This window comes from Tinamus guttatus, unplaced genomic scaffold (assembly GCF_059628265.1).
Source record: "Tinamus guttatus ecotype Peru unplaced genomic scaffold, ASM5962826v1 Tinamus_guttatus_pri_ptg000894l, whole genome shotgun sequence".
NCBI classification, from domain to species: domain Eukaryota; kingdom Metazoa; phylum Chordata; class Aves; order Tinamiformes; family Tinamidae; genus Tinamus; species Tinamus guttatus.
In genome coordinates this window covers 77129-85350 of record NW_028289428.1, presented here as the reverse complement: position 1 = coordinate 85350, position 8222 = coordinate 77129, and positions in this window count along the sequence as shown.

Genomic DNA, 8222 nt, shown 5'->3' with positions numbered 1-8222 from the left:
ACCTAGTATTCAAATCCGATGTGAAAGCCAAAAAGAAAGTGGCCGTCAGAGCCATGTCTGCCTTTGCGAGCACTTCAGGACCGGGACCGCCACGCCACCGAAAACCGCTGGTGTTTGGAGATCCAGCGCCAACCCTCCCGCCCGCGTCCTCACCTGTGCCTGCGGCGTCTGCACCGTCTGTGCCCCCACTTCCGGACCCCCCCCATCGCGCCTGAAGAACGGCCTGGCTGGGTCCAGGACTTGTTAGATCACCTTGAAGAAAAAAGGAGAAGGGGGGCCAGGGAAGAGAAGGCGAATGAGATCAAGGAGACTTATGTTGCTGAGGGCTTGACAACAGCCAGGGGGGAGGTGCAGGGGGATTTGATCTGTCTTGTAAAGTGGGGGTTGAAGAATTGTAATGCTTTAAGTGAGGACAGAAACTGTTATTAGGGCTATTATTTCTATTTGCTATGTTCATCTCTATTATGTGTTGTATCCTTTGTATATTGATGCTGACACGAGGTATGGTTGAAAGCTGGAAATTTGTATGATCCGTAGAGTCATAAAACTATTGTGCGAAATAGAATCCAGATCTTGAGAAAGAAGATGTTTGCCTGCCTGGGCTGAGCGATAAGGAGCACAGAGGCGGCTGCCCAGCCAGGCTCATAGCCGACCTCCTCCAAAAAGCAGTCGAAGGCGGCTGCTCGACCGGGCTTGTAGCCAACATAACTGCAAACATCCTCTAAATTAATTTGAAGGTCAAACACCGCAGAGGGAGGAAGATGAGAAAGGCAGGACCCTCAGACTGACGGCTGGGACCCCTTTACTGGTATGCGCACCTGCGCATCCAGGAGGGAAGGTTATGTGACTGAAGGCGGAGTTTGTCCGCCCCCCCCCCGCCCGGTCTGCCTGATGGCACGTACTGGCCCTACGTGGCAGGATGCACCGGGCATAAACAGACAGTGCGGAGAGAGGTGGGGGGGCGAGGCTCCTAACACCGAGGCCTACGTTGTCTCCCCGGGGATGCCTGCCAAGGTAGGAGCCTATCGGCAACCCTCTAATCCGCCAACTTGAGAGAATGTTCAGTCTCAGTGTGCTGCTGACAACCAGTGGAACTCACTAGCGGAGTGCACAGCTACGTGAGGTCGTGCCACTGGATAGAAACTGTGTTTGTGCTGTTTGTGTCTGTAGTCTTTATATCTTTATTGTATAATATATGTCAGCAGAGAGGGCTGACTAAGCACAACAAGAAAGTGCAGAATTTGAAAGCGGGAAAGCCAGGAATAACTCAGACTGCGGCACTCCCCCCACCTCCCCCGCCCACCCCCCCCCGCCACCAGTGGAGGATTGGGAGCCGTACTCTGACTTGTATCCTTGGAAAGCGACAAGGGAAATACTTCAGCATGGGAAACAAGAATGACATCTCAATAATTGATTTAAAAGTTTGTTTTTTTCACCATACCATTGCATCCTGAGGACCATGACATAGTGGAACATATGAACCAAACGCTGAAACGCCAGCTACGAAAAACGAAAAATTGGCAAGAGCAGTATATGTTTTAAATTTTTTGAGATTACCCCAGGACAGCCTAGTCCCTCCGATGGTCAAACACGGGGCTAGGCTAAAGAGAGCCCTGACAGAAGTAAAGTCGGGTCTGTGTAAGGTGATGCTGAGAGACTGGAACACGGGAAAATGGACGGGACCTTTGGACTTGATAACCTGGGGAAAAGTGTATGCTTGTGTCGTTACAGATACTGGAACCAGATGGGTGCCAGCAAAATAGGTGAGACCTTGGCTGGAAGCAAACTCGCGTATATCAGACGTAGCAGGCAAGCAGCCGGTACCCTAGCTGTGGAAAGTGTGAGCCTGCAGAAGAACAACATGGGAGGAAGAGGTGTTACTGTTATTATTAGCTGTATATTGTGGCTTTTAGGAGGTAATGTTGCTTTTAATGCTATTATAGGAGCTGATGCTGCTTTTAATGGACATGTTATGCTTCTTAGGCGGATTGTTAATTATACCCAAATCAAGAGTTGTTGGCTTTGTGGGACAGCAGATCAATTTGATGCACTGGTGTTAGGTATTCCTTTGAGCAACTGGTCAGACCTGAATCCATATAGCTTACTCAATACGTCATATCAGTGTACACAGGAGAATGTCCCAATGGAAGGAATGCCTTTTACACCTCAATTGGTTAGTAACACGGTGCCTTATATATATTATAACTTATCAGGCCCGAATCTAGGCACCTTTCAAAACAAACCAGGCCATTGGACGACCATAAAGCTTAAATTGAACCATACATAGCGGGGATATAAATTCTGCAAGTAGCTATTCTGTGGGAGTAGGAGACCAACACTGGGCTGACTATGGGGAAGAGCCACCACGAATACATATCTAATATTGATCAGTCCAGAAAAATACTCACGGATGTCTAAGACATTTCGAATCACGCAAAGATTTTGCATAAAGTCACAGAGGATGAGGGTCTGTCATGGTTGGACAATTCATTAAGTGGATGGGGAATTTCGGGATGGTTTCGCTCGTTATTTACAAGTGCTGGAATGGTGTTGTTGATTCTATGTTGCATTCTGCTAGTTGTGCCTTGTTTATTGAAATGTGTATCCAATATGATTGAGAATGCTGTAAAGAAGGTTTGGCTGGTTCAAGAACAAAAAGGGGGAATTGTGGGAGGATATCTAAGTAACGGAGGCTTCCCGATAGAAGACGGATACAACGAGCCGGACTAAGACCAAGGCGAAAAGATCATGGAAAAGTCACCAGCTGCAAGAACAGAGAAGTAGGAGAGGAAGAACCTGTAAACAAGCTTATCAGTGCAGGATAGAGGACTGTGTGGGGGCCAATCATGTAAACGTGTGCCCCGATATCCAGGAACAATGCATCCATCGCCTAGGACAGCTCATCTCCACCCGGTGGGCAGGACGGGGATGCCCTGAGCTTCCGATACGCCTCATGGTCGTCTCCAACCCAATCTTGGTGTTTGCCCTCATCATGCAGTGGCAAAAGAAAAAAGGGGGAGAAGACAATCATCACTACACTCATCGCTTTATCATTCTGGAATGGGTATTTTTAGCAATGCAGCCAAAAAAGAGTGTTCAAACTCAGATGGAAGCGCTCGGTGAAGCAATCAAAAAGGGATGGAAGCGCTCGGTGAAGCAATCAAAAAGGGACGTTCAAGGGTCTTGGCGATCCATGCCATCTGTGTTAATGAAGGCACTCCCACTAAAGAAATGATGGTTAATTATCGTAACCCTAGAACGGGGATCTGGGAGGGCCCCGCCACTGTCATATTTAATGGTCGAGGGCATATGTGTGTTTCCACCCGAACAGGTCCACTGTGGGTACCCAGCAGGTGGACCCGAGCCGTACCAGAATGGAACGACCATCCCAAAGTCTGCCACCCCTTGACAGAGACCACACCATGCGTTGCCTTATATGTGGCAACCGGGCTTGGTCCAGAATTCCATCAAAGCCTATAGGGGGTCCATGTACGGTAGGCCAAGTAAGTATGGCTTTGTCTTGGCTTCATCCCAACAGCACCAGCGTCAAGAGAACTCGGCGAACGGCGCGTAGCATAATCCAGATGGAGGACTGTGATGACGAAGTCCGCCTCTGGTCCAAGTGGGAGGCCATTTTTGCATCCTTTTTCCGTTCCAGGGGCAGCGGCAGCAAGAGCCCACAAAATCTTAGACACCCTGTCCTGCTGGGTAGTTAAACAAGCAAATGTCACCAGTCAGGTTCTCTCTGATTTAGCACTGGACTTATCACAAGTACAGCACGCAATGTTACAAAATAGGGCTGCAATTGACTTCCTGCTGCTAGCCCACGGGCACGGATGTGAAGACTTTGAAGGAATGTGCTGCATGGACCTACAAGACCACTCTAAGGCAATCCACCAGCAGATTCAGCAGATGATGGAGCACACCCAGAAGATACAAAAGGACGTGGGCTTCTTTGGGCTAGATGGGTTAGCTGATTTATTGGGTATTGGTGGGTGGCTAAAATCCTTGCTTAAGACAGGATTGGTGCTTTTGATTGTTATGCTTTTTGTCCTATGCTTATTCAGCTGTGCCTTCGCATGCATAAGGCGAATGCTATTCTCCCTTACTCATAACGCCTGGCCATTGTGAAAGAAAAAAGGAGGACTTATAGAGGAATGGCTTGAAGATCGAGGACCCTTTACGGCTCCAGGAGGTCAGTACAACCCCGGCGTTGAAATGATCGAGAGTCCTTGAACTGCCCATCAGCAGATCAATAAACAACGGATACTGTGCAGCATGACGCTGGACTCTTTGGCTGGGAAGACTTTGCAGACCAACGTGGACTTGGGGATGGGCGCATGTATTAGTAAAATCGAGGCTAATATTTCTAGTTGTTTTATTGTTTATGCTTTGTATCTTTAGCTGTACTTTTGCATGTATTAGGCGTATGATATTCTTGCTTACCAGCAAGGCTTGATTAGTGCAAAAGAAAAAAGGGGGAATTGTAGAAAAATGCTGGGCTGAGGATCTGCACCACCTGTGCCTTGCTGATAATGTACAGGGGAGTGTTAGTGAATTGTCCTTGGCCGGTTGGGAATGAGGAGCTAGCCGCTTCGGGTAAACAACTTTGCAGAACTGAGAAGAGCCTATGCGGCCGGGACCTAGCAACCCTCCTAGAAACCAATCATAACTAGCCTGGAAATCCCTCAGATGCTTGTAGGTATAAATATACGCGCACTTCGGCTAATAAACGGAGCAAGATCTAAACTCATATTGAGTGTGTGTCTTGTAATCTCGGCTCGGCTCCTGGCAGACCCGTGCTGGTCCCAACAGCTCCCCAGTGGTTCCCCAGGTCCATGGCAGCTGTCTGGAGATTTTGGTGTGTGCCCATGGTGCCAGGAGTGCCTGCTGTTACCACAACCGCCCCAGCCTGGCATGAAAACAGAGAATGCAAATGCTCTTGGGACAAATCTGCTTTTCCCAGTGTCCCTTCTCTTTGGAAACTGTGCTGCAAGCAGCACTCAACCACCACAACTCTTCAAACGTTGATTGCACCATGAGCTTCCAAACTTATTTCCCAGAGCAAGTGACCATGGAGTGAAATCAGCAGGGCAGTGTATCCCCTGCGTGTCCCGGTGTATCACTCGCCAGGCGCAGTGAGCACGTGGGCCGAGCTTCTCAGTAAAGGCCACGCGGAGCGAGATAACCAAAGGGCAGCGGAAGTTGAGAATGATGTGATTAATCACTTTGGCTGCTTAACAACTAAATGTTATGATGCTTATCAAATAAGGTTAAAAATTGGGCCCTGGTGATTTAGCTGCCAGATCCGCAACCTGCCTGAGTTTGTGTAGCTGCACACAAGCTAAGACTGTGTACTAATCTTATACCAGCCCTAGATTAGCTGTAAATCTTGTGCAGAAAATAAAGGAAGAGACATCATGTTTGTGTGGACCCCTGGGTTTAAGAATGAATGACAGTTGTCAGGTCAGAAACCTTGGAGATGGCAGTACCAACATGTAATCCGATAAAACAAAATTTAGGATCAGTGCATGTAAGCAGAGTTGACATCTTTGAATGAATGGATCTTAGGCATCAGCCTAATCTCCCTCGAGCACATCTACTCCATATTCTGTAGTAGATTTTAAGTGACTGTGCACTGACAAGGTGCTGCTCCTGCCAAAGGAAAAAGTACAAGTCCATTCAAGTGATACCAGCCTTAACCAAATAGTGATAGATGAAGACAAAGTCAAAGGATGCATGTCATTTTTAGAGAGGTCACTGAATAAAAAGTCAAGCCTAGTGAGAATGTCTCCATAGATCTCACCCAGGCTGCAATCTCATTTTAACAGGCTTGTTGGGAAATAAGATGTGTGCTTTGGCTGTTTCATTCAGCTAATATTAGTCATTGTTTTGGCATTTACAATGTCTTAAAGGAAAAGTCCAGTGATTTTTCAAAATTCTAGCTGGTTATTGAAAGCAATGGAATTGGATTTAGAAAAAAAAATGAATATTGCATTTATAAGACCAATCATCAATCAGTCAAAGAAAGAAAGGAGAAAACTCAACAATACAGGACAGCAAATGGTGATAAAGATCCCAGATAAAGTCACTTTTCTCAGCTGGCAGCAGGTCTGATGAACTGAAATAGAAAGTCCTTCTCATTGATTTCAATGGGAAAAGTAAGTGACTTTGAACTCTTCGAATAAGTTGCAATCTGTATTTAATTTCTTGTCCAAGCAAAATAATGTCGTTTTGTTTTTCTTGTGACTCCAATAAGCTTTAATGTCAGCTGTACAGCTGAATCTCTTGCATCAAGCTCTATATTTACCTCTGAAGTCAGCGTGCCTAGGACTGAAACAAAAAATCAACCTTTCATCTCCTCATTGCTTAAAGGATCAAGTATAATAGCACATTTATTATTTCAAAATCTCTTTTGCCCATATGTGCACAATTGGAGAAGACTAATGAGAAGAAAGGCAGAGAAAGTGTAAAGACCACAATTTAACTTTTAGACTTTAATATAGCCTATTAACTAGGAATACTTAGTTAGTTAGTTAGTTAAAGAATCCCATGGGCTAGGGCTCTGGAAGGAAGGGGGGCCCAAGAGAGGTGGTCAGTATTCAAGAAGCACATCCTCCACGCTCAGGAGCGGTACATCTCTGTGTGTAAGAAGTCAGGCAGAGGGGGCAGGAGGCCTGTGTGGATGAGCAAGGAGCTTATGGCAATGCTCAAGCAGAAGGTGACGGTATACAGAATGCGGAAAAAAGGATAGGCCCACTGGGAGAAATACAGGAACGTAGTCAGGGAATGCAGAGATGCGACAAGGAAAGCTAAGGCACAAGTGAAATTAAATCTGGCAAGGGATGTTAAAAATAACAAGAAGAGCTTTTTCAAATATATCAATGGTAAAAGGAACATCAGGGAAAACGTGGGTCTGCTGGTGAACGGGATGGGCACCCTGGTTACGAATAACACAGAAAAAGCAGAGCCACTGAATGCCTTTTTTGCTTCAGCGTTTACCAAGGGCAGCCCTCTTGAAACCCAGACCCTAGAAACCAGAGAAGGTGCCTGGAGAGAGGAAGACCTGCCCTGGGTAGAGGAAGATTGGGCCAGAGAGCACCTAGGGAAAGTTAACATCCACAAATCCATGGGCCCTGATGGGATGCACCCCAGAGTGCTGCATGAGCTGGCGGATGTTATTGCTCAGCTGCTCTCCATCATCTCTGAGAGGTCCTGGAGAATGGGGGAGGTGCCGGAGGACTGGAAGAAAGCTAATGTCACGCCAATCTTCAAAAAAGGCAAGAAGGAGGACCCAGGCAACTACAGGCCAGTCAGCCTCACCTCTGTCCCCGGAAAATGTGATGGAATGGCTCATACTGGCTGTTGTCTCCAGGCACGTGGAGGACAAGAAGGTGCTCAAGAGTAGTCAGCATGGATTCACCAAGGGGAAATCATTCTTGACTAACCTGATAGCCTTCTATGATGGAATGACCGGCTGGATAGATGTCATCTATCTGGATTTCAGCAAGGCTTTTGACACCATCCCTCACAGCATCCTCCTGAGCAAGCTCCGGCAGGGTGGGTTAGATGAGTGGACAGTGAGGTGGATTAGGAACTGGCTGGATGGCAGAGCTCAGAGGGTGGTGATCAGCAATGCAGAGTCCAGTTGGAGGCCTGTAGCTAGTGGTGTCCCCCAGGGGTCAGTCCTCGGTCCAGCCCTGTGGGAGTCATCGAAAGGAGCAGGGGCTTAAGGTTTAGGACCAGAAGCCATTTTATTGAGCATCAGACCAAACTTATATATTCTCTGAGTATGTGAGCATGCACTGTCCACGCGCTGTTCACGTGCTACCTCCCCCTGCCTCCAGCCAATTCCTTGACTCTATTGCTATCTGGGTCCAATCCTGCTAACGGACAACAGGTAACCAACCAGAGACTGGTGCGTCCAGCCTGTATTTTAGGTTTCTCTATCTGCTAATCTGTTATTCCTAATTTACACAGTTTCTCACTCCTAACTTTCACTGTTCCCACAGCTTCCCACAGTTTCTCACGGTTTCTCAGTTTCCCACACAGCCCTGTTCAATTTATTCATCAATGACCTGGATGAAGGCACAGAGTGCTCCCTCAGCAAGTTTGCTGATGATACAAAACTGGGAGGAGTAGCTGATACCCCAGAGGGCTGCGCTGCCATCCAGGGGGACCTGGACAGACTGGACAACTGGGCAGTGAAAAACCTCATGAAA